The sequence below is a fragment of the Zootoca vivipara genome, chromosome 6 (assembly GCF_965207765.1).
Source record: "Zootoca vivipara chromosome 6, rZooViv2.hap1.1, whole genome shotgun sequence".
NCBI classification, from domain to species: Eukaryota; Metazoa; Chordata; class Lepidosauria; order Squamata; family Lacertidae; genus Zootoca; species Zootoca vivipara.
In genome coordinates, this window is record NC_142589.1 from 1,819,184 (window position 1) to 1,846,375 (window position 27,192).

Genomic DNA, 27,192 nt, shown 5'->3' on the forward strand with positions numbered 1-27,192 from the left:
TAGTCCACCTAGAAGGTGCTGCAATGGCAATGGCTGCCCAGTGCTACTGGATCAGACAGATGGGTCTCTCTTATTTATTACATTTCTCTCCCACCTTCCCTCCAAGGAACTTGAGGTGGCAGGCACAGCTCTCTTCTCCCCCATTTTAGCCACGCAACAGCCCTGTGAGATAGGTTGGGCTGAGCATGAGTTAGTGGCCCAAGGTCACCCAGTGAGGTTCCTGGCTGAAAGGGGATTGGAGCCCTAGTCTCTCCCAGGTCCTAGTCCATCAATCCAACCCCTGCACCACAGACCAAAGGACCACCTGTATCAGTGCTGTTCTCACAGGGGCCAACTGGGCACCCACAGGAAACCAGCAAGCATAACCGGAGTGGAGAAGGCTCCCCCCCCCAACCTGTGGTGCACAACATGGCCACAAAATCGCCCAAAATGGGTGCGAATGGTGGCGGCGCTTCTCTGCTGCTGGCAAAGGTGACAGGGCACCCACAGGAAGGCCAGGGGGGTCTTCTGCCACCCGAAGCAGAGTCCTCACCTGCCTCATTAATAACCCAGAATATATGTGGCTGTTTTTCCTCTCACAATCACATTTTGTTATTAAAGGGGTGAGATGTCATTGCATTGCATTACACAGATATGAGTCAATGGGAGTCGTGACAAAGCCTACGGGGATAAAGTGGAAAGATGCCCCAGCTGCAAGCGGCATGGAAAGAGCCAGAGCCACCCCCACCAGGCCACATTGTGCTTCCCCCACTGACTCCAGGCCCCCGCAAGTCTCCAAGAATGTCTCCTGCAGAGTCAGATTAAAAGCAGACTTCCCCCGCTTGAGATTCTCCAGCTGTTTGGGACTACAACTGCAGTCCAAGACATTTGCAGGGCATAGCGTTGCAGAAGGCTGGATAAAAACTGAACAACAAAAACCAAACCAGCCCTTTCCTACTCTCCTCCATGGGCCCAGTTTAAGCAAAGGAATGGCCTGCCAAAGCAGGAAGAGGCCTTAGAAGAAGCCATGTTTATGGACCCTCATAAGCAGCTATTTCATGCAGAAGCAGGGATGGAGAACCTTTCTCAGCTCTAGGGCCACATTTCTTTTGCAGCAGCTGTCTGGGGGACACGTGACAGAGGTAGGTGGGGGCCAGAGGCAAATGTGGATGGGGCAGTGGATGCAAATCCTGCCTTTGCGCCATAGGCCTTTTCCTGCATTCTCTCTTCATCCTTCATCCAAGCAAGCAAGAGACATGATCCGTGTTCAAGAACTTCTTGCAGGCAGGGGGAAAAGGAGAGTGCAAAGCAGGGCAAGAAAGGGGTGTGGCCACCCTTCAGCCGCCACTGCCCACCTCCTCCAGTCCCGCTGGCAGCGCTGTCCTCTCAACACAATAACAATTTGAAATTGTAAAAAAGCAATATCGGCAGCATAAAATCAACAGGACAAAGAATCACCGGCACTGTGACTACATAAAAACACATTCATGTGTAAAACTTTGCAGAAAAAGGCCTGAAAATGACTCTGTTGGTCATCTCCAAATGCCTCTCAAAGCAACACTGGCTCAGGCAGGGGACGCTGGCTTTACTGGCCCACAGCCCTTCCAGTGAGGATGTCAAGCAGGAGGAGAAGGTCAGACACAGAGCAGAGCCACAGAGCTTAGTGCTCTTTGCACTCTGAAACAGCTATTCAAGGGGCGGACAAAACGATGGCTGGGAATGCTACAAGCTTTCTTTTATGAGGCAACAGGACTGCTTATGCAGACTTTCCAAAGGTCCCTATTTTCCAGGGTCAGTCCTGGATTTACGGAAGCCATCCCAGTTTCTGATTTGATCCTGGAATGTCCCACTTTTCCTAAGGCCATCCCTATTTTCATTGGAGAAATGTTGGAGGGTATGGAGTTTTGCAACCCCTGAGCCAAGGAGATAAGTAACTATACAACCTTCAGAAGACAACTGAAGGCAGCCCTGTACAGTATAGGGAAGATTTTTTTAAAAATGTTTAATGTTTTATTGTGTTTTATAGATGTTGGAAGCTTCCCGTAGTGGCTGGGGCATCCCATTCAGATAAGCAGGGTATCAAAAACAACAACAAAGATGATGATGGAATAGGGCGTCCCTTTTTTCATGTGTGCTTATGCCAGGGCACTGAGGACATCGGCAGCAACCTGTACTTGAGACTCTCTCATCAGAGACAGAATTGTCTGAGGGACCATAGATCAGGATCTCAGTGGCAGACCATTGCAAGAGCCATTGTTTGAAGATTGGCAGAGCAGCAGAAGCTTCTCAAGTGAGGCTCAGGAGGGCACCAGACGCCACACACATGGTGCAGGCGCATGCAATCTGACGCCAGCTAGGTTTTCACCATGAGCATGCAGAGAGCCACACTGATGACTGCCTAGCACATGGCGCATATACTGTGGGAAGCAACGCAAAGAGAAAAGAGAAACGTGCCCAGCAGGCGGAGAGAAGGGCTCAGGGTGTGGCAAACCTGATCACTTCCCAAGACTGTGCAGGAACCAGAAGAGACCTTGTGGGCTGGCCGGGAGAGCCAGGAAGGATGGAAGGGAGAAGTCCAAAGGGTGCGTGTAAGGATGTCTTCAGCCTCGCTCTGGCATCAAGAGAGCACAATGCCCACATAGGAGGGGATTCAGGGACCAAAGAAACCTATCCCAGGTCATTTTCAACAGAATTGTGGAGCCAGCTGTAATGTGCTGCCATTAGCTCTAGTTGATGGAGAAACAAATATTGAACAGAGAACCTGTGAAATGTGTCGTGAAGCACAGGCTTAAAATTCTCAGTCCGAAGAACAGTAAACTCCATTGCCTACAGTTCATCATTATTAAGGGGAATGTCCACAGAGCACTGCTAGGAAGCACAGGAGCTCAAGCCATGACATTGACTCAGGTGCAACAAACAGGAGAACATCTTGCCTAAAGTACAATCCGGTGAGCAGATCCGTTCTGTAGCATAGACAACAGAGAAAACGCTGGAGACATTGGGGAATGCTTTTCTTTTTCCTATGCTAATTTTTATATAGAGATGCACATTTAGAAAGAAGTGCTACAATTGAAGCACAGTATTTTCATATATTAATTTTTATGGATAGATGCACATTTAGAAATAGAAAAGTAATATAATGTAAATAAACATGATACGTTCACCATCGTGGGAGAGTGTGGCCAGTTTGCCTCCTCATCTGCTGTCCAGTTTCTCACTGTAGATGGGCACTTTTAAGGCCCATTGAGGCCTCTTTCCCTTCTTCGTGGTCTTTTCTTTGGGGGCCGGGGGGTGTTGCAAGTGAACAATATCACATTTTATTCTTGCAAACAATAACAAAGAGGGAGGAGGAAACAATGAGGACCAACATGTCAACATGGGAAGCCATTCTGAGTTGTCCCTGTTACACATGTTAAAGGGGAAGGACATTTGGCCAGGAAACTCAAGCTTGAGGTGGATCGAGCCATTAAAGATCCCCCCTCCCCCATCGAGGGTGCCTGTAGTGCTTGGCAGAACCATGGAGGAAGGAACTGGGGAGCCTTCAAGCCAAGGGCATAACTGCTCCAGGAGAGAACAGCACAGTTTGAATGAAGAGCTTGATCATTATACAGAAACCGCCTGGTAAATTGCTCTGGCTACAAATGCCAATGAACATCAGCCCAGCCCCCCCCCCCCGCCAAAGTATTTCAAAGCAGATTGAATCAAGAGACAGAAAATATCCCAGGACTGAAGATAATTGCAGGTAATATCCTAATTATGGTAGAGGGAGCTGCAAGAGCCCAAGGGTGGTGCAGAGTGGTGCAGAGAGGGAAACATCAAGTTGCATCAAGATAAGGCTAAGTTGAGACTGAAACAAGTTCCCTGCATTGGCCACCTGTTGACGGCAGGTGGTTTGAAAGTGGACCCTTGGAATGTTAAGGTGAGCCAGGAGGTGCCACTACCTGAGGTTGTGAAAGGCGTTTGGCACCCCCCTGCAGTGTGGGACCCAGTGTGAGTGCGCCAGTCATGCTATCCTAAAATAGCCTCTGACATATGGGGAGTCCTGGGGTCCCAAGCTGTCCTGGGATTTACAGATTAAAACTTCAATTTCAAATTGCACCCAGAAACACATGGGAAGCTAGTGAATGTGGAAAAGGACCTTTTTAGTAGTATTTATTTATTTATTTAACAAAAAATATATGTCACTTGATTGCAGTGAAACCTCTGAGCAGTTTGAAAGAAATGAAAATTATCAATATAAACATTAAAAAAGTAGTTACATAATTTGGACAGCATTTAAAACCAGCAGTAAACTAAAAAGAAATTATAACATACCAACATGTACGTGGCTGGCCAGGCTTGCCTAAACAAAAATGTTTTAAGCAGGTGTCGAAAAGAATACAGCGAATGCTCCTGTCTGATGTCAACAGGAAGGGAGTTCTAAAGTGTTGCCATATTAAGCAAATGAACGTATGAGGCAGAAACCTGAGTATGCAAAAATGTTCAAATGGGAGAAACTACTCCTTGGGACACCCTGAACGAAGACCACATGGGGGTTTACAGGCCAGGACCTATACATTAAAACTGGCCAACTGGTCAACTGAAACCAACATTATTCCTACTGGTCAACATGTTAGGGCCATATGCCAGAGGAAGGCATGGTCAAATGGAAAGTGAGCATTGTCAAAGTTGAAAACTCCACCCTGCTCTCACTCTCTCCTCTCTATCCCAAGCCCAGGGCTGCAATGGGAAGTAAGATACCCAGCCCCCTGCTAACCTAGCAAATAGCTCAGTCAGTAGAGCACGAGACTCTTAATCTCAGAGTTGTGTGCTCTAGCACCATGCTGGGTATAAAAATTCCTGCATTACAGGTGGTTAGACTTGATGACCCTTGTGGTCCCTTCCAACTCTACAATTCTATGATTCTATGAATATCCATCCTTCTTCTTGCACCATTGCAAACAGTTAAGAAAACAGGAAGGAGAGAAGTTATGATTCTGGAGGAGACATGATGCCACATAAGGAGAAAGGAACCTTGGCCAGGTTAGAAGGAAGCTGGAGTAGGAGGAGGCTGGTTGGTTACTGATAGTTTTCTACTGCATCTCCAGAAGAGGAGTCTCAGAGCTGGGAGGTGCTGGACTTAATGCCAGAGACTGCAGGGCAGCATTAAAGGAGAGAACGTATTCACTCTGATGCTTGCAGGACCCATGGAGGCTGTTTGCAGAGGTATGGATTCTACATCCATGTTGCCACGCATGTCATGTTCCTCTTGGCCTTTTATTGGAAGGTGCATTGTGAGTTCTGTTGCTAGAAATGGCAGCCTTAACCTTACAGAACAGTACCATACCACCTTGGCAGAAAATAAAATAAAAGGAATACAGAATTGTTTACATGATGTTAACATCCCAGATGCAATGTTCATCTGATACAATGTTCTACATCAGCCTTCCCAACCTGGTTCCCTCCAGATGTTTTGGATGACAACTCCCATCAGCCCCTGGAGCCAATGGGAGCAAATAGTTCAGAACATCTGGAGGAAAGCAGGTTGCAGAAAGCTGTACTGGATAACAGCTTGGAAGCAGATATTTTTAGTGTCTGAGCCAAATCTCTCTCTCTCTCTCTCTCTCTCTCTCTCTCTCTCTCTCTCTCTCTCTCTCTCTCTCTCTCTCTCTCTCTCTCACACACACACACACACACACACACAATTATGGGGCACAAACAGCAGCAGTGATGATGAACCTGTTGCCCTGCAGATGATGTTGGATTCCAGCTCCCATCAGCTCCAGGCAGCACTGCCAATTGTCAGGGATGATGTGAATTGTAATCCAGCAACTCAGCAACAACTGGGCAGACATCAGTTCCCCACTTCTGAACCTCACCTGCATTTCACAGGTCCCCAATTCAAATGAACAGGAACTCTACAATAGCATGGAAAGGGCATCTGGCTGAGCCTATGGATTCTAATCAGAGTGAGTTCATGGGAAATTACTTCTGACTTGCTCAGGATTCCACTGCAAATGAAGCGAGTCCTAAGCAAACATGGTATCAAGTCAGAAATGCTTCCCTTCCTCCAGCTCCTTCCTGCCCCATTTAGATACAGTCATCCCATAATGTATCTGTTGCTGTGGCAACCAAGGTTTTGCACAAACAGCAGCATAAATAATCTTGTGAGAGCTTTGCCCAAATGTTTGGATCCTTGCTGCCGGGTATCAGAAGGTTTTCAGTGTGCTTGGGTTGTCTCCCAGCACAGCATCACTTGCTGCCAGCCAGTCCATAGGAGGTGCTCAGCCTCCTATGTTGCATGGAAGTTGCATGAAAAGCATCTTCAACAGAGATGCTGGGAAAGCACATTTAAGTGAGAAATACAAAATCAGTTGGGGCCATGTCTCCTGCCTATAAAATTTCAGCGCAGTTATTGTCCAGAGGAAGGGCTTTATTTTTCGAGAAGTAGAACCTCCTTGTTTTTATCATCTGGTGCATCCCCCAAATACTTCAAAACAAGTGGAGCCGAATCCTTTCTTGCTTGCTTCAACAGGACTCATAGCCCCAAGTGCTCTGCATAACCCATCCCTGCCAGTCCTCATCAAAATCAACTTGGAAACCCAGGAGGCAGAATGATGAAAGGTGGCAATGAGCTCAGATGTGGAGAAAGCATTTTGGGATCAAATATGACTCACAGCATTTAAGCAATTGTTTTATTTGTTTGTTTGTTTATTTATTTTCAGCATCTCCTGTGGTCTGATACTCTGGCTTAGATAAACAGAGCATACACCGGCGACTGGAAGCTCAGAGGAGCAGATCAGCCCCTGAAAGGCTTCCCACATGGGCTCCATCATAGCTTGCCATCCCACGCAGACAAGTCCACAAGCGTGTGAAAGTCCATCCATGTTCAGGCAAGTCTGAGTCACACAGGACTTCATATGGACTTCCTTTACAGAGAATTCCTTACTAATTCCTTACTATTTCTTACTCTTTGGTCCTTGGGATTGAGGTTCCCCATCCCCGTTCTACCCATTTCCAAATGCTCTTTATTCTAACATTGCATTTTAACATTGCAAAGCGGAGGGAAATAATTGTGAATAGTAACAGAATGTAAAGACTTGCAGCTCACTGGATCAGCTGCATCGCAAATCGAGATGCATTCTTCTCTGGCTCAGAATTTAAGCTGAACTGCTCCCTCCCTCTCTCCCTTCCTGGCACTTTGAATGTTCCTGTTTCAGCAGCCAGGTGCCAAGGACACAAGAGTGTGTAGCTTCTCAGATCACTTGAGCCCTTTGTCTGAACATTAGACACCCTTGGAAAGAACATGTCCTGAGGCTTTTTGCTCATGACACCTTCTCATGCACATAAAGTCCTGGGGTTGTCATTTCCAGAGTGACTGGTGTGTTTGGGTTTGCTGGAAAACTACAATTAAGTAGGCATTTGACAATGTCTCCTGGAGGTTTATGAAAAAACACTGGAGATGATAGGAGCGGGAGATTTTTTTTTATAAAGGTATAAATGCAATATATTTGCAACAAAGAGCTAAACTAGTTATAAATAACAATCTAATGGAAAACTGTAATATTAAGAGAGGTACAAGACAGGGGTGTCCTTTATCCCCACTGTTATTTATTTTGGTGTTGGAAATTCTGAACACGAACATCAGAAAAGAAAAGAAAAGAACTTAAGGGGTTGTTGGAAACAAGACCTTCAGAGTTAAAGCCTTTGCCGACAACCTGACTATAACAACGGAAACCCCAGAAGAAAGTGTGCCCATAGTGACAGAGAAGATTACAGAATTTGGGTTAGTTGCAGAGAAGAAGAAGAAGAAAACAAAATGTTAGTCAAAAATATAAGAGAGGAGGATAGAAGAAAACTACAGCCATACCTCATGTTGTGTCCGCTTCAGGTTACGTGTTTTTGTGTTGCGTCCTGCGGCAACCCGGAAGTACTGGAACGGGTTAGTTCTGGGTTTCGCCGCTTGCGCTAAATCACGTGTAGACACAGCACTTCAGCTGTGTTACGGATGGGCCTCCGGAATGGATCCCGTCCGTAACACGAGGTTCCACTTTACAACAATTTACAGGACTGACAATCTGTAAAAGAATCAAATATATAGGAATCTGGATATCGGCAAAGAACATAAATCTTTATACCTGTATATACCTATTTGGAAGGAGATAAAAAGAAGCTTGGAAATATGGGACAGGTTAAAATTATCATTCTGGGAAGTGACCAGAGTGGATGGTTTCCCCTGACACTAGCTCAAAAATCTGAATGTACCCACAGGCTTGAAAAGGTCAGCGCCTTCTGCTCATTCTCAAGGGACCCCATGCCATGCAGACACAGCTCACAGAAAGAGATGGGAGGGAGGGAGGGAGGGAGGGAGGGAGGACCTCCTGGCCTGCTCTTTAGCCTGGTCTGGTTTTTATTCTTCTTCCTTAGTGGCCTGTTATGAGTTTGATCCAGCACTCAGCTCCCCCTCACTCACAATTTCTTTCAAAAACGAGAATGCCACATGTGGGTAGCTTGAATGGTCCAGTTGCTCTTGAACCGTAAAAATCCTCCCTGTACATTTGTGGCCACAGGGCCCTGCTTGAACTGTGCTTGCAGTGTTCACCGTCAAAAAAGAGCAAGCGAGCATTTCAAGCTTCACTTCTACAATCACCCAGTTGTACTTCACTGATGCTCCCTGGGACCAGCTTTGGCTGAGTGGCTGCTGATCCCTCCCTTCATTTCCTCTGCTGACCCTCCCCTCCCCCATGCATCCAGCCCTGACCCAGAACAACCAGCATGATCAATAAGAGGGACACATGCCTGCTTTCCAGTGACTGACTTAACTCTTTCCTCACCAGAGGAAGGCCGTAGGGATTCTTGTGCTGAATCTCATTGAAATGTTGGCTAAAAAGAAATAAAATTGCATTTTAGTGCAAGCTCAATCATTTGTCACTCAGATACATCCACGCTCCTCTCTTTCAACTTGGGTCCTTCTCTTCATAAGGAATAGGGATATTAGAACTAGAGCTGTGCAAAAAAATAAAAATTGTTGTTTTTCTACCATCAGTTGATGGGAGGAAATTTGCACCTGAAAATTAACAAGGGAAGAGAAAATGGTCTGACAATCTCATAGGTGGGGACGGAAATTAGCTGCCTTATACCAAGTCAGACCATTGGTTCATCTAGCTCAGTACTGAGTTCACTGGCTGACAGCAGCTCTACAGGATTTCAGGCAGGAGTCTCTCCCAACCTTCCCTGGAGATGCCAGGGAATGAATATGGGACTTTCTGCTTGCAAGGCAGACTAAGCCCAGGACTAAGCCCACTATGCCCAGGGCTTTTCAATACACTTATCTTACTTGTGAAGCAACCAAGGGCAATTTGTGAGTGTCGTTCAGTCTACAAATGGTCTCACCAATGTTCAATCCTCTGCAGCCTCCCTGGGTGTCCATGCATCAATTGAAGCCCAGGGAAAGACATTATTAAGTTACTCCTCCTGTGGGGCTTTCTCAGATCAGGAAAACCAGGCAGCCAAGGAGGCTGCAGAGCACTGAAGAAGAGAACAGATATATTCATATTCTCTCTCTCTCTCTCTCTCTCTCTCTCTCTCTCTCTCTCTCTCTCTCTCTCTCAGATGCACACACACACACACACACACACACACACACACACACACCTTAACCTCTCAATATCTCTCTCTCACACACCCCAATCTAAATTCAGTTCTCTAGATTTCTGCAGCAATTTGTGCTGCAGGGAAATGTTTATTTTTCTAGGATATGCTTTTGAATGCTGTCAGCAGCGTGTCAATGCCCAAGACACCACTGGCATGGTGTGACTGGGGCTGTGGGGACAGCAACCCCAGGTGCATGATTCTGAAGGCACAAGAGGGTAGAACCAGGCACCCCCATGACAGGTGTCCTGTGGGGAGGCAAGCTGTGCTGGGAGGGTGCCTCCTTTTCCTAGAGAGAGAGGAAAGTGTGGCTCCACATCAGCTGGCCACTCCGAAGCCCTTCTGTTCAGTCCACATTTGAAGGTGCTTAGAAATATGGAATAGACTAAACTTGTCATTGTGTGGTAGAATATCTGCTATAAAAATGAATGTATTACCCAAGATCTTGTTTTTATTCCAAATGATTCCAGTAATTAAAGGGACAGGACAATTTAAGGAATGGCAAAAAGATATTATCGAGGTTCATCTGGCAAGAAAAAAAAATCAAGGATAAAATTTAAACCTCTAATAGATAAAAAGGAAAGAGGTGGATTCTCAATGCCAGATTTGAAACTTTACTACGAGGCGTCCGCCTGTGTTGGTTGAAGGAGTGGATAACTTTGGAAAATATGGATTTACTAGACTTAGAAGGGTATGACAACAGATTTGGGTGGCATTCTTATCTTTGGTATGACAAAGTAAAAGTTCATAAAGGGTTCCTAAACCATGTGATAAGAAAGTCGATTTATGAAGTATGGGACAGATATAAAAATCTGTTAGAACGGAAAACACCATAGTGGCTTTCACCAACAGAGGTATTGTGTGTCAAAAAATTGAACATGGAGGGAAGCTGGGCTACCTATGGTGGACACCGATAAAGGTTTAAACCTGAAACCATATGACCAAACAGAGGAAGAACTTACGGGTTGGTTACAATATCATCAAGTAAATGATATATTTAACGTAGACAAAAGAAACATAGGTTTTGAAAATAAAAAAATCGAGATTCCAAATTGAATTGTTGGAGAGCAAAGTAAAATTGTTATCAAAAATGTACAGCTTGTTGTTAGAATGGTATACAACAGATGAAGAGATCAAAGAAGTTATGATAAAATGGGCTATTGTCTTTGGGTATAATATTGAGTTTGAATCTTGGTCAAAATTGTGGAATGAAAACTTAAAATTTACTGCGTGCATGGCCTTAAAAGAGAATGTAATGAAAATGATGTACAGGTGGTATTTGACAGCGGTGAAGTTGGCCAAAATGTATAGGATGAGGAACAAACTACCATATGTTGGAAATGTAAAGAGAAAGACTGAGATTTTTACCATATGTGGTGGACTTGCAATAAAGTAAAAGTATTTGGGGAATTGATCTACAGTAAGTTTAAAAATATGTTTAGATATACCTTCCCCCAAAAACCAGAAGCATTTTTGCTGGGTTTGATGGGAGAAGAAATTGCAAAGATAGATCAAAGACTATATATGTATGCCACAACAGAAGGCAAGCACTTTATTAGCCCAAGGGAGGAAATGCAGGAATTACCAATGATTGAGGAGTGGGAGACAAAGATGATGGACTATGCAGAATTAGCCAAGCTGACCGGTAGAATCTGGAACCAAGACGACCAAAAATTTCAAAGAGACTGGAGTGAATTTATTGAGTATATGAATAATTATTGTAAAAATCTGAAGACACGTGAGATTGAAATAAAGCCTGCAATGAAAAACCTGAAAATACTTAAAACTTTCTTAAAACAAAGGTCAGAAGTTGAGGATTTAAAGTGTGATATAAAGACTTGAAAACAAAAACCTGTTGAAGGGATGGAGGGAAGTCACAAGCTCAGCAGAGCAAGGAATTTATTTCCTTTGTTATTGCTATCCTATATAATAAAGTGCAAGTGTCTCTGCATCCAGATTCCCTGTGTCCCGTTTTCCGCGCTACTGAGCATGTGCCCCAGGGACACAGGGATTGGACGCAGAGACTGCACACACACACACACACACACACACACACACACACACACTCCCCACCCCACCCCTCTGCCCTGCACTGGCTCAATAAGCAGTTAAAACAGAGGCCACCAGGTGGAAGGCAGGAGCAGGCCCTCTCTCAACGTGCCCAAGGGCCTGAGGAGGAAGCCAGGACGACCAAAAAAATCGAGGCCCCAGCTTCTCCTCACTAACAGGCCCGAAATTGAGGCCCAAACAGCGCAAGCAACCGGGAGACACCCGCTGGGCCGGAACGGCCAGGAAAGGCGCGGGGAGGCCACCGAATGCTCAGCGCCAACCGCGGGACCCTCAGAAAGTGCCAGGGCGGGTGCAAGCCCCCCGGACGGCAAAGCTCCCTCCCGGACACAGCAGGCGACTGAAAAACAGCCGCGGAGGCCAACAAAAGTAGCGGGAGCCACCCCCACCCCACCCCGAAAAACTGGGCGTACACCCCGGAGCAGCTGCCCGGGCCGTCCAGGAGCCAGAATTCGGCCACTGGGCCCTGGCAGCAGCAGCGCTATTGACGGGGAAAAATTAGGAACCAAACGGCAGGCGCAAAAAGCGTGCGAAAACAGGGTGGGGAGGGATCCGCACTCCAAACACAATCTTCGGAGGGGGTAAAGGAAGAAATACCCCCCGCACCCCCCAGCCGAGCCCGGGCTGTAAAGGTAAAAAGGGCTTTGTGCTTGGGGTTTGGGAACGGGGGGGGGGGAGAAAATTAGGGATAAATTAAGGATCAAAGGGAGGGGGGGAGGAACAATCAATTAGACAAGGAATAAAAGCCCCCCACGCGCCGCTGCCACCGAAAAAGGCCGAATGTTCTAGCGCCCGTTTATTAAATGGGCTGAAAGACACTAGTGTTGGAAATATTGTGTTAAAAAAAGAAATTAATAAAAATTACTTTAAAAAGCCAAACATTTGAAGGTGGACTTACCTAATTCACAAACTGAAACTCAGCCATCTTTTGAAACCCACAATTCTCTAAATTTTGCAGCATAGTTCTCCAGCCAAGTAAGGTGTACACAGACGCACACCTGGATAAAAGTGTACTTAGCAATGCACACACAAAAATGCATTGTTTAGGGGATATAGTTTGCAACAATGTAAACAAAATTATTTACATTATGGAGAAATTCACATTAAAATGCTGGTGAATTTTCACGATGACTAAAAAAAAAAGAATTTACAAATTGATGTAGAAATGCAGAGAACAGAGGGGAGCCAAAATTGACAGATTCATCTGCCCGCACCTCTGGTGGCTGCCTTGTGGTAACTTAGTAGTGAGCTTACTGCAGGGGTGAGATTCAGACCAAGAAATCTCCTGGCTCCCCACTTGGTCTTTTGTCCGCTTCTCATTCTGGCGAAGGAGTCTTGCTCATTGGCAGAGCCCCTGCACAAATGGTCCCAATTCAGTGGAGGCTACCACTGCCCACGGCTACTGGTCAGGATTGCTATGGAGCATTTCCAGTGCCAACAAATACGAGGTGCTTGTGACCAACCCAGAGGGATCTATTTTCCTTCTCTTCCATATGCTTTCTTATCTTATTCAGCACAGGTCACACAACCCAACGTGAAACTCTCACAGCAACTGGGCATCACATGCTGAAACATGGACAGAGGAGGGTGACCAAGATGGTCAAGGGTCTGGTCAAGGGTTCCTTATGAGGAATGGTTGATGAAGTTGGGTGTGTTCAACCTGGAGAAGAGGAGACTGAAAGGAGATATGTTTTCTCCAGTTCTGGAGGGTAGGACTTGAATCAACGGCTTCATATTACAAGAAAGGAGATTCCGACTATAACATTTAGGAAACCTCTGAAGGCAGCCCTGTATATGGAAGTTTAATGTATTAACATTAATGTATTAGTGTGTTTTTATATATTCAGGAAACCTTCCCAGAATACCTGGGGCAACCCAGTCAGATCAGCAGGGTACAAATAAATACTAAAAAATCAGATGATGGTGGTGATGAGGAGGAGGAGGGACATTGTGACAGTAAAAGCTGTTTGACAGTGGAGGTTGTGGACTCTCCTTCCTCGGAGGTTTTTAAGCAGAGGTTGAAAGGCCATTTGTCATGGATGCTTTAGCTGAGATTCCTGCATTGCAGGGAGTTGGACTAGGTGATCCTTCAGAATCTATGAATCAACTGAAAGCGCTTAATGGAAGGCAACCTTCTTACCTCCTAAGCCCTCTCAACTACCGTTTGTGCCCCCAAGTGGAAGAATAACCATGAAGCAGAGAGAAGCACAGGAAAAGAGCTGCAGGCCCTGCAAATCAGAGCGTGTGGCCAGGGATGCTGCACATCGGTGCGTTGAGAGAGGTGCTAGAGCAGCCTTTCCCAACCTGGTGCCCATCCTCCCCAGCCAACAAGGCCCTATGATGGTGGGGCTCATGTGGTCACAGCCACACTGACCAGGGCTAATGAGAGCTGTGATCCAAAGCGTTGGTGGAAGGGCTCCCAGTTGGGGAAGGCCATGCTATAAGGAAAGAACAGCAGTTGCATTTCCATAGGAAAAAATATGTTCTCTTTAGCTACCTTTTGCTAAATGAGACAAAACTGACGACCGGGGAAGAAACAAGAGCATTGCAGTTAACAAGAAATTAAGCCAGCAATAAAATTAGAGAGGCATTAGGGATGGCTCCCCAGGGAGTGTTTCCTCAAGTCAAGGACATTCTGTGAACTAGATATCCCTTGACAACTTTATTTCCTTTTAATTAATAAATATGTACGTGAGCAACAAGACTCCCAGAGAAAACGGCACCCCCCCCACCCCCGCAGCCAGCCTTGAGCCCCACGTCTGCGTTTCAGCTGCGCAGGTCATGTTACCTGGCAGCTGGCGCCAGCAGGGGCTCTGACTGCTGGGAGGAAAGCAAGAGCATCAGCACATTGAGCAGATGCGGCAAAAGTGCCAGCCAGCACTTTGATGCCAAGGTGACCAGGAGCGGACGGAGCTTTGGGCAAACATCAAAGACTAGGGGGCTCTTTCACCTTCCCATCTGGACAACCTTTCAGGGGCCACATAGCAGTGGGGGGGGTGGCAAGAGGCAAAACTGGGCAGGCAATTGAAGCAATGTTCACCTTTGCCCAGTAGGGTAGTTTTTGCACACTTCCTCTCTCCTCCACTGAGGCAGGCATTTTCAGAGTTCAAGGGCACATTCCAGGTAGGCAAAGACATTCCAGGAGGCTGCAAGCAGGACAGGGGGGGGGTTGGCCTGGAGAGAGGGGGTGTGGCTAGGGAGGGTTGGCCTGGAGAGAGTTCCAAGGGCCACAGAGAGAGATCTTGAGGGCCGCTTTAGCAGTAATCTGCCTCATTTGGAGATGAAACGGAGAGGGGGGCTTACAAGCATGATAAGATTCCTGCTACAAAATAGCTGGGGTGAGTCAAAACTTACTTGCCAATTCGGCACAGTAAAGGGCGGGAGGGAGGGAGGAGACCCTTACTTGTCCTCCACAATGTCACCACGTGATCAGTGTGATTACTCCATTTTTGTTTACTGAAGAGTTTCTATGACAAAGATCTGGCTCGCCTATGCAGTCCATCACTTTATCTCTTGCCATGCGATTGCACTGAGCTGAATCGGCTAAATGTCTCTGTTACAAGCATTCTGTTTGAGTTGACATTGGTTGATACAAATGTTCTTTCCATGGTGATTAATGCGTGATGGCTCATTTTCACACACATGACAAAGGATGAACTTGCACAACCAACATGCAAGTAGCTTTTTAAGGAGAGTGGCAAACCGTAATGGGCATCACGTAAAAGGACCTGGGCTGCTTCGCACTCCCTCCCTTATAGTCGCTTTTAACCATTTGTCCCTGTTTCTGTCTTTTAGTTATGTAGGATATAATCACATTTTAACTAATAGTTTTTATCTCTTACCTGTTTTAAGTAATTTGAGCACTGCTCACATAGTCCAAAACATTCAGATAGCCACCCTGGCTTCTTTAGGCACCTTCCATGTTTCCGTCTCATTGGTATTGCCTGAAGTTGTGCTTTTAATATCTCCCTTTTAACAAACTCCCAACGATCATGAGCTCCCTTCCCTTTTAATATTTCTGTCCATGGGATCTCAACCAGCATTTCCCTAAGTTTTCAGGGCCGGCCCTACGGCCAGGCTGGGTGGCGCAGGGCACCACGGCGCCGGCCCACCAGGAGGGCGCCGTGAGCTGCGCCCACCCGCTGGCCGGCTGATCCGCTGCACAGCTGTGCCCACGGCAACCGCGCTGCGTCCGCCCGCCGCACAGCAGCGCCTGTGGCAGCGCCCACCGCGCTGGGAAATGGGGCGGGAGGGATCCGGCGCACTACGGCGCCAGGGGCGCTTAAGACAGCCCTGTCGGCTTTCTTAAAGTCTAGGATTTGGGTCTTAGTATGCTTGGTTGCTCCTTTCCGCTGAATAAGAAACTCCAGAAGAGCATGATCACTCCCACCTAATGATCCTGCTACTTCTACCCCGCTAACCAGGTCATCACTATTGGTTAGGACCAGATCTAAAATGGCTGATCCTCTTGTTGCTTCTCCCACTCTCTGGACAATGAAATTGTCTGCAAGGCCAGTGAGGAATCTGTTTGACCTTATGCTCTTGGCTGAGTTTGACATCCAACAAATATCAGGATAGTTGAAATCCCCCATTACTACTATCTCACTTCCTTTTGAATGCTTGGTCATCTGTTCCAGGAAGGCATCATCTGTGTCGTCAGTTTGGCTTGGGGATCTATAGTAAACTCCCACAATGAGATCACTGTTATTTTTCTCTCCCTTAATTCTGACCCAGATACTCTCAATAATGGCATCCCTCCTGCTCTGAAAAAAGTCCCAAAGCTGAGTCCCACTGTACTACACCATTGCAAGAGATGGGGCAGAATTTTGATTCAGTTTTGCATTTGAAGGCAAACTTACTTCATTTTTGCTTTCTGGAACAATATGGGAATCAAAACACAGCCATCCTTCAACATTCACACTTTGACTAATCTTGCAGTGCAGTTCTCCAAGAAAGTAATGTGTGTAAAATGCATATTGTTATGAGTTTGTGGGTGCCAAACACCCTAAATAGCCAGACCTGTGTGTATTAAGCCCGACTCATGTGTATTAGGCTGTGTATGAGGCACTTATAATTCCCCAGACCTGTGTGTATTAAGCTGTGTGTTAGACGCCTTTCTAAACCCTAGGAATCAGCATGTGTTAAAAACAAATTAAGCAAGGCCAACTTCCTTCTGAGCTGATAACCAGGGGGCAGGCCATTAAATAAACCAAGCATCAAAAGGACTCTGACTGAGATGGCCAGTGGATGGGGCCCTTCCCTCCCTCAGCAGTTGAGTTAAGTGACTGGGAAACACAAAGCAGTAGACAGAACAGGATGACTGTTTGGATCAAGGGCTGCACCTATGGAGGAAGCAAGACCCTCCTGGAGTGCTGATGCTCATTTCCAAAAGGAAACACAGACCTTGAGTAAGCGTGACTGGAATCTCACATTGCTCAGAGATTGACATGGCATGCAACAATATACTAGGGTACGGCGTTAATAAAAATGTACATATTAGCAGAAATAACAAAAACATGTGCTATATTTTGGGGGAATGATTTGCAAAAATGTGTACATTAGGCAAAATTGAAGACCATTTGGAGAATTTTGTATTAAAATGCTGGTGAATTTTCATGAGAATTGGGGTGTACATGCAGGTGTGTGCACACAGGAGAACAGTGTTTGCAAGTGATATAATTTCTTTCCAGGGCATACTGTGATCAAGCCACAGCTAAAAACACAGCAGCAAGGGCTGCTTAAAAAGCTGGCAACCATCAGGACCAGAAGGCAGAAATAGGTCTCCTGCAGTTTATAACAGATTTAACAACAACAACACAGTCCTATTTTAATCTCAGCTGTTGGGGATCTGATGGGACTGAGTCAATTCTGTTTATTTAAAAAGATGCATGGATGAATAGCAGAAGGCATGTGTTGAGTTCAACAGGATCTGAAAGAGTATTATTCTCCTGCCCTCCTTCTCCCTCTTCCACCCCCCCCCCCCGGCTGTGGGGTTACATCTATGCCAGATGCAACAGCCATTGGGAGGTGGGGAGGGGGTGAAATCAATGCTTTGTAGCAATACGTGGGACTGCATTGCAATTTTATAAATTATGAAATGCCCAAGGTAAGCCCTGAATGTCAGACTAACCTAAGTTGAGAAACAGAGCTTTGGGGTGAGCCAAGGTGAACCTGAGAATATTATCATGGCGATAGCAGTATAGTTTAGGAAATATGGAGCCTGGAAATGCTTCAAAATTTACAACAAATCAGCCTCTTTCTGGTCTGGGCAGGTTCTGCCTGTATCCATGCATACATCTTTTCCATCGTATTTCCAATTATTAGCTGCATTTTAAAAAAAATAAAGACTCATGAAGCTGCATATTTAAAATGTTCTCTCAAAATACTATTGAAACATGTACTTTATCTCAATGTATGCATTTCTAAACAGTGCACATTTTAAGAGCATTTTGGTACCTTTCTGAGCCACAAAAATGGCTCAGAATCCAAGACACTCCACGGACGTCCTGATCCACATGTTGGTCCCTGACATGCAGAGTGGATCAGTTTGCTTCAGAATTCATATAAATCAAATTCTGTGAGCATGCCTAAGAGACAACAACTACAACAACAACATAACCTTAATCAAACCTTCTGTCTTGCACAAAGGCACAATCTCATGCTGCCCCTGGCAATTTGGGGAGAGGGGAGGGAATGAATGACTTCTGTATAGTCAGAACTGGAGAAAGGCCAGAGCCCAGTGGTAGAGCAACTGCCTTGCATGCAGAAGCTCCCAAGTTCAATCCCCAGCATCTCCAGTTTGGGCTGGGAATGTTTCCTGTCTGTAACCCTGGAGATATGCTGCCAGCCAGTGTTGACAATACTGAACTAGATGGAACCAAACTGTCTGACTCCGTACAGGACAGCTTCCTAAGTTTCTGAATTCAGCAAAGGCTAGAGATGGAAATCTAGTCTGGGAGAGGTGAACCCATGGCTGCTCCTGCAAACCAGCTGCTATGGAAAACTCTCTGTCTGCATCTGCCCACCGGCCACACTTCCTGGAATGCCTTGGGAGAAACACCACATCTCTTTGCATCTTGTCACTCAAAGTATTTTGGGAAGGGGGGCTAGCAGGAAGCGACACAAGGCTGTCTCCACAGCTTCCCACTAACTGCACTTTGGACCAAGAGCAGCAGACATAGGAGGAACTCCATCCCAAACATTTCTAAATGCCTTCCGAAAAGAGCAGAATATTTGCACTCTTTTCCTTAGAGAAATGTTGTCAAGAAACTGGAAGAGAACCCATGGAAGGCTGGGTCTTTAGTGCAAGACTGACTGGATGAGTTAGAAGGGGCTGCTTAACACTTTCCCGGCAAGCTGCTTAGTTCTTTTCTTCCACAAGCGAAAATGTAGTTGAGCAGAAAATTGGGTGGTGGGGATGAACATCAGAAGATGGATCAGGCCAAAAGGAGTCCATCTAGTCTAGAGTCCGGTTCTCACCTTGGCCTACCGGATGCCCCAATAGGAATCCTGCAGCGTGCAGCTGAGTGCAGCCGCGGCAGCAGCACTTTCCTCACTTGCGATTCCCAACAGCTGGAACCTATGGCAGTTCCATCCCACCTTTTTCTGCAAGGAGCTCCAAGTGGCATACATGGTTCTTCCAATCCTCATTTAATCCCTACAACAATCCTGTGAGGTGGGTTAGGCTGAGAGGCAGAATGACTGGCCCAAGGTCACCCAGTGAGCTTCATGGCAGAGCCGGGATTTGAACCCTGGTCTCCCAGGTCTCAGTTCAGTCCTCTAATCTAATTGTTACACCACCCTGGCTCTTAGGTTAAGCCACCCTGATCAGGGGTGTCTTAGCCATAGAGGCTACTGGTGCAAGGCGCCACGGCACCACGTTCTGGAGGGCACCTCCACCATGCCGTGCCGCGCCCGGAGCCTCCTCCCTGCCACCCCTCCTGTATTTGTGCCTTTCTCTTTTTTTGCCCAAGTGTAGTACTTTACATTTCTCCCTGTTAAAATTCATCTTGTTTGCTTTGGCCCAGTTGTCTAGTCTGTTAAGGTCATTTTAAGATGTTTATGCAAGTTCCAGGTTACACTAGGGATTCAGAGATGAAAAAACACCTAACAACCAATTCTCTGAAAAAGTTCCCATCCCTTCTTTAAATATCCAAGCCCACTTTCTTGTCCCCTTCCCTGCCCCTTTACTCACCATCCAGTCTGAAGAGTTTTGGAAAACTCAAAAGTTGCTTACAATTTTGTGACATTTTGGCTGGCCTAATAAAGTCATTGCCCTTCAATGAGGTCTTCTCAGGACACAGCTAGTGTGGTGTAGTGGTCAAAGTGCTGGACTAGAGTCTGGGAGACCTGGGTTCAAATCCCCCTCTCAGCTACAAAGCTCAGCTGACAGACCTTGGACCTGGCACAGTCTCTCAGCCTAACCCAACCTAACTCACCAGTAGGAAAGGAGATAAACAAATATAAGTAAAACGGAGAAGATACATAGACAGCCCCCAAACAGAACATTCTGAAGGTGGGGAGAGACTGGTGTGATTTAGGATCTTTGTTCATATACACTCCCCCTTTAATCTTCATCTGCCTTTCCCCCGATAGCAGATAACCTCCTCAAAAAAACTTGAGCAAGCACCAACCAGAACTCTTGGGTCAAACATGGCAAAGTGAGTCTCTAGAGCAGGCACCCCCAAACTTTGGCCCTCCAGATGTTTTGGACTACAATTCCCCTCTTCCCCGACCACTAGTCCTGTTAGCTAGGGATCATGGGAGTTGTAGGCCAAAACATCTGGAGGGCCGCAGTTTGGGGATGCCTAGAGCAACATCCATGACGATCCACACCAATAAATCCTGAAACATGCAACAAGAAGGATTTGCCCCAGGAATGTTGGCTGTCTCTACTATTGCTGTGCCAAATTTTTCTCCTGGAGGCCCCTGCTCATCATTTAATGAGAAAGCAAATGGTATTTGAAAATTATGACCAGAGAGAGAAAATTTCAGTGAGATTCTCCTGGGTCAGGTGCAGTTGAGCTCACCTTACTTTTGAATGTTTGTAAGTGGCCTTTCTCTTGGTCCACAGTTCATCTCACCAGGGGGAAGAGGCCCTCCGAGGAGGCTTTTTTGAACCAAGAAGTGTAGGCAGCTGGGTGGGGGGGGGGCATAGAATGCTGGAGAAATGCTAACTGAAAATAAAAAGACAGGTGCAACACTTGACCACCTCACAAGGGCAAGGGCTCAGCCACAGAAACTATAATGAAATCCCCAAGGGAGCTGTGAAGGAAGCAGGTGTGGGAATGGAAGTCTCTTTCGCAGAGGCAGGAAACATTTGAGAAATTGAGGCACAGATTTCTGCACAGCACTTGTTTCTAGATTTTTTAGCGCATTCTCCATCCTTCTGACCTTCAGTCAGAACAAATCCTCTGCTGCACGCTGCTCTCTGACAACACCACACTTCCAGAGCTGCAACATGGAAGGAACACCTACAACAGATTCTGCCACCAGACTTTGCTCCCACCTTTTGCACTACTTCCCCAGGAGGTTGTATAGGAGGTTTTCTTCTTGTTAAAATTTCCCTCCCCCCAAGAAATGCGGGAAATATCCAAAGGTATAATAGAAAAAGAATTTATTGTATTTTATTTTTAAAAGTTATTCATTGTGTCACTGTTTATTTAAAAAAAACGCCTACATTGTCTTCAAGGGGTAAGATTTAGAGAGGTGCAGAATTATCTTGGGGAATTTTATGAGACCTGCTAGAATTGTCTTCTTCTTGTTTCCCCCCAGAGAGAATCTTTCAGGGTTGCACCAAGACACCACATTGCCAAAGCAACATTCAGCAGCAGCCATAAGGCTTGCAGTGCTATGCGCATCCACCTGCAAGGAAGCCTCAGCTAACTCAGGGGGACTTACTTCTGAGTAGACATGCAGAGGCTCAGAGTGTGCATTTGCCTTGATTTCTTCCACTGAAATCCACTAGGGCTGCTGCAACTGGCCTTGGAGCAGGTATAGGGTGGCCAAATGCGGAGAGGACAGACAGGCCTCTTGCCACACCTCTCATCGACTTCCTACACACCATACATTGAAAGCACATTGTGGCTTCCCCCAATGACTCCTGGGAACTTTCATTTATACCCCACAGAGTCATCAGAGAATTGTGGAGTTTGAAGGGATCCCGAGGACCATCTAGTCCAACCCCTTGCAGGAATCTCAACATAGGTTCCCCATCCAATTTGAAACCATATTGGACCTTGCCTAGCTTTGCAAATGTGCTAGTAGTTTTATTGCTGCACAATTTGTCCTGTCCTTCTTTGCACCTGGCCAGCCAAAGTGGCCCTTTACATTTTTAAAACATTAGAACAATATTTTTATGGCTTTTAATCATCTTATGGATATCTCCTTGAGAGCTTCAGAGAGGCAACCCAGAAGCAAAATGGATCATCAACTTGAGGCTCCGAGAACGAGGCTGAGCCAGATGCTGGGAAAGGGCTTGTCGACTTCTTCTAAGATAAGATATCTTTATTGTCATTGTCCCCTTGCGGGAACAACGAAATTACTCGGTTGCTACATCCACTCCGATAAAGCATTCCGCATAATCCAAAATTATAAAAACCTAATTAAAAACAGTAAATATAATACAAAATAACAAGTAAAATAAGATGACTTCAAAGTCCAGGCTTTCCATTTAAGGCCAAAATTGCTCTAGAGAAGAAACTGTTCCTGAGACGGCTCGTTCTTGCCTGCATTGTTCTATATCTCCGTCCCGATGGCAGAAGCTGAAAGAAATGGTGACCAGGGTGCGTTGCATCTCTTGATATATCTAGTGCTTTTCTATGGCACGTGGTGGTGTAAATTTGTTCTAAGGTGGTGAGTGAGCAGCCAATAATGCTCTCTGCTGTTTTAATAATTCTACACAGCCCTGCTCTGTCCTGGGAAGTACAGCTTCCATACCACACACATAAACCGTACGTGAGCACGCTCTGTATGGCACAGTGATAGAAGGCAAGCAGCAGCTTTTGTGGAAGATGGTTTTTCCTTAAAATTCTCAAAAAATACAGTCTCTGCTGCGCCTTCTTCACAAGCCCCCTCGTATTAACACTCCAGGACAGATCCTCCTGTAACTCAATGCCTAGAAATCTAAACGTTGTTACCCTCTCCACACAAATTCTACTGACACCTCCTGAAGTTCCCTCGGCTACACAACTGCTTTGGGGATTGGACTAGATCAGCGTTTCTCAACCGGTGTTCCGTGGCACAGTAGTGTGCCGTGAGACACTGGCTGGTGTGCCGCCACGTGCGGCGAGGAGAAGGGCGCTGACGGACTTCCGGCGAGGCAAGATGGCGCGCGGCACGGTGGCGCGAAGCTCCTGAGAGCGACCAGCATGCCTGTGCCGCCAGCCTAGCCTCCGGACCGCCGGAACCGCCGCCGCCGGTACGCGGGCGCCAAGCGAGCCCGGCGGATCGACCGGGGAGCTGCTGGAGGCCCCCCCGCGACCCCACCGGAGCGACAACGAAGGCGCCCGGCCGGAGGATCGGCGGACCCCTGGGCTCCGCGGCAGCCGCGTGGGCATCGGAATCGCCCGACGGATCAAACGGGGAGCCGCTAAAGCCCCCCAGCGAGCCCGCCTGCGGCCGGGAAGAGCTCCGAAGCCCGGGACCTCCCTGCCTCGTCGCCGCAGCCGTCGCCACCCCAGCCGCCCCAGGAGAAGAGGAAAAGGAGGGAGGCCCCCCCCAGGTGAGGGAAAAAGGGAAAGATAGGGAGGAGAGGGCCCCTCGCCACCCTCCAACCCAGGTGAGAGCGCCTGGTGGGTCTGCCTGGCTACCGCGCAGCAGTTCTTCAGTGGCATGCTTTACGTCTCCCCTCCAAACTAAACTAAATATAGGGCGGCACAGAGTTGGTGTGCCGCGGGATTTTTTTTCATAGAACAAATGTGCCGTGGCCCAAAAAAGGTTGAGAAACACTGGACTAGATGACCATTTGGGTCCCTTCCAACTCTGCAATTCTATGATTAAAGGTACAGAAGCTTCATCCTCATTTGCTGCTACTGAGAGCATTGCCTGCACTCCACCCCCCCCCCCACCCCCAAACAATATGCCAGAGGCGACAAGTGCAGAGGGAGGGGCATTTGAGGCAAGGGGACTTGCTTAGCACTCCCTTTCTTGGGTGGATCAGAACATCTATGGCCCACCAGGGCTCTCCCCCAAACTACCTGCCAACTCAGACCCCTCACACGAGAGCAATGTAAGAAGTCATCCGGGTGGAAACGCCTGTGCTGCAGCAACCCTCTCGGCAGGTGAGCAGGTGTGATCTCTGTGCTGCCACAGTTCCTGATGCAGCTCCCTCTTCAGCTACAGACAGGTATTCTCCTCCTCACCCCCACCCAGGAAAGTGAGAGGTACCTTTTTCTCCTTTCTCAAGCTCCCCCCCCCCAATCCTTCTGTTGTTCTCTTCCTACAGCAGATGAGTCATTTGTCTGCAACCCTCTTTCAAAGCATCTCTCCTAATATTCTGTATCAAGTCAAAAGCCTTTCCCAGTTGGCAGCCGAACAAATTCTGCAGTCTCCGGCAAGCAAACGGACTCTCAAGGAGGAATCCGTCCACTGCCTTTAGAAACCCGCAACTCTCTTACGCTTCGTCAAATGCTCGCTTTTGCCCATCCAATGGAGCCACCGATACATTCAAAGATTGGGGCGGGGGGAGGAATCGCTGAGAGCGAGAAGATCGCCCTGCACTCTCCGCCTCTCTCTGGCCTGAGGGGGGTGGGGCTGCCTGGTGAGGCTTATATGGACACGTTTGTGCAAGAATACACACGCGCGGGGGGGGGGGGTGTAGGGGCAGCAAGCAGCCAATTGCTGTTATTCTTTGTTAAGGCTTGTTCATTGATGGTGCTGATTATTGGTAGAAGTATTAGCATTTCAGTTTCTGATCTGCCCTTCACCCAAGAGGTCCCAGGGTGGGCTTCAGAAATTAAAAACACGCAATTTTAAAATCAGTTCAAAGCCAATGCAATTAAAAGAACAAGACGGGTCTTAAAATACTGTATAAAGACCTCTGGTGCCAAAGGCCGGGATGAAGAGGTGCCATTCCTGTCCCTGGCAAAACTGAAAGCCCTTTCTTAGGGAAAGCCAGAGTCTGTGTCATTGGCGAATGGGGCCCCTTGGCTGCCCAGGGCGGCACTCCCTGGGGGTGGGGCGTCACTCCGCAGCGCACATGCGTCATGACGCATGCGTTGTGACATCCACACATGCACAGCCCATCCAAGTGGGCGCTGCTCCTCTGCTCGGCCTGGGCGCTCTGAAGCAGAGCATGCTACGGAGCAGTTTGCCGCCGCTCCCCGGCAACCTGCTCTGCTTCTTCCTGCTCGGGCGGAGGAGGCGAGGGGTGGGCCAGGGGCTGGGGGCGCTGCCCCTGTGCAGCCCCCGCCAGAGTGGAGCTAGGGGCAGCCCACCCCCTATGCCCCTCCCTTGCTACACACCTGGTCTGTGCACAGGTTATTGCTTGTGTGTGGGGAGGAGGGGTCTTCCCAGAGAACCTGCATGTGGAGGCATCATTGGCAATGGTGTGCTCCCTCAGCCTCCTGTGGTTGCTGACCAAATAGCTTCAACAGGTTTTGGTAGTGCTTCAAAAAACCTGCCTCACCCATTGGAACTGGGCCTGCAGCTGGCAATATAAAAATGAGCATGCTGCAGCAAACATTGCCTCCCCCAGACCACTCTTAAAGAAGACTCCTCATTCTCCAGCCCACGGGTACATTGGACACACCAGATCAATCTGAGCAAGCATACCCAGGCACCACTGCTCTCCATTCCTATACGGATAAGCAAGCCAATATGGGGAGATGAACCAGAAACCTCACTAACCCATCAGCCTGGGACCACAAATGGACAGGCCGTAACTCAGAAGCAAAGCATTTGCCAGCACGCAAAATGTCCCAGGTTCTTCCCTTGATAACAGGGAGCCGGGAAGGAACTTTGCTCAAGATCATTGTAAGCTGCTGAATTTCAGAGGAGCTGATAATGCTGGGCTAGAAATGTAGACCAGGCAGGTTCACATGCTCAGCCCTACACACATCAAAGGCTGTGGGCTTGGCTTGGGGGCAGATTTAATGTTCTCTTTGCCTCAGACACATGTTGAAAGCTGGTTTTATTAGGTAAAAGGACCCAAGTTCAAATCCAGCCCTCTCCACCTATGAAAACACAGCTGCTATAATATTGCCCAATCTGTTTTTGCTCTCCCGGGCTGTATTCACACACGAGGCATAAGAAAGCCATTGCCCTCAATGTCCCCCAATTGCAATTCAAAAGCAAAATCTATCCTGGCTAGAACATCCTTTCTAATGAGAATTGGTGCTTTCTATCCCACATTGGAAATGTCCACACATGCACTGAAACAGTGTGAGGCTCATGGCCATTATTTGAAGCTGCATGTGTGAAACCTCTTCTCCAGTCTTTTGGTTTTTATCCTATTTCCCCCAGCCCAGAGTTCCTTAAACTGAGGTTTCATATTACTGAGGGTTGGCAATTCAGAGAGTGAGAGTGGACACCCTTTGAATAATAGTAATAGCAGTAGAAGAAGAAGAAGAGTTTGGATTTGATATCCCGCTTTATCACTACCCGAAGGAGTCTCAAAGCGGCTAACATTCTCCTTTCCCTTCCTCCCCCACAACAAACACTCTGTGAGGTGAGTGGGGCTGAGAGACTAGGCCAAGGTCACCCAGCAGCTGCTTGTGGAGGAGCGGAGACGCGAACCCAGTTCCCCAGATTCAGAGTCTACTGCTCTTAACCACTACACCACATCCTCACCTGAAATTTATTTAAATGAGTAACCTTAGAGAGATTTGGCAGGTGACACTTTTCCTAGGATGGGGAGAAGTGCTGAGCAAATATTTACCTATTAAATTTCTGTGGGTCAGGCAGCTCTTAAAGGCACAGGAGCAAGCCCAGTTAGAAAAGACATAATGCATACCCACCATAGGCAACCTGCTGAGGTGTGCTCTGAGCTCCTGCCTATATCCAGGCCAACAGCATGGGCTCAGAACACACAACTGCAGAAGCCAAATGCCAGGCGCTCTCTATACACAGCCCTCTGTGGGCCACTTCAAGGAGGCTTGGGATGGGGGCTCCAGAGGATCACAGGTTACGTGCAGGACAGGAGCGCTCAAGCAGCATTTGCTATCTCAGAAGGGGGTAACAACCTCTGGTCCTCTTGATGCTGCTGTGCTACAACTCCCAGAAGCCTCGGAAGCCAGCATGGCCAAGGATGAAGGGTGAAGGATGGTGGGAGCTGGAGTCCAGCAACATCTGGGAGGCCCCACAGGTCCCCCACACCTGGTTTAGAAGCATTGTGACAAAAGAAGCTTTCCCAAATTCCTCCTCCTGTTGTTTTAACTGTTCTAAGTCCAGGATGCCCTCCCTTCCTTGCAAGGGTGGCTTTCTAACAGCCCTTGAATGGTCCCTGAATGTCAACATTTTTTTGCTTGCAAACCAGAGAGCACCGTTGCCTGGCTGCCTGTCTGCAGACATCTGCAA

The 27,192-nt window shown here is 47.4% G+C and overlaps 1 protein-coding gene across 27 annotated transcripts in view; it reads right to left on the minus strand.

Moving 5' to 3' along the window:
* The window catches only part of ZMAT4 (zinc finger matrin-type 4), a 186,995-nt gene that overhangs the window by 158,887 nt on the left and 916 nt on the right, over positions 1-27,192 (minus strand). For 5 of the 27 annotated variants that reach the window (XM_088671413.1, XM_088671410.1, XM_088671409.1 and 2 more), the window contains exons 2-3: positions 8,758-8,841; positions 7,829-8,036 (exon numbers count right to left, since the gene is read on the minus strand). The exons of 21 other annotated variants lie outside the window; for them this stretch is intronic. The gene's annotated coding sequence lies outside the window, so the exon portion shown is untranslated. The remainder of the gene's footprint in view (positions 1-7,828; positions 8,037-8,757; positions 8,842-27,192) is intronic. One more of the 27 variants, XM_088671417.1, reaches the window with a different exon arrangement.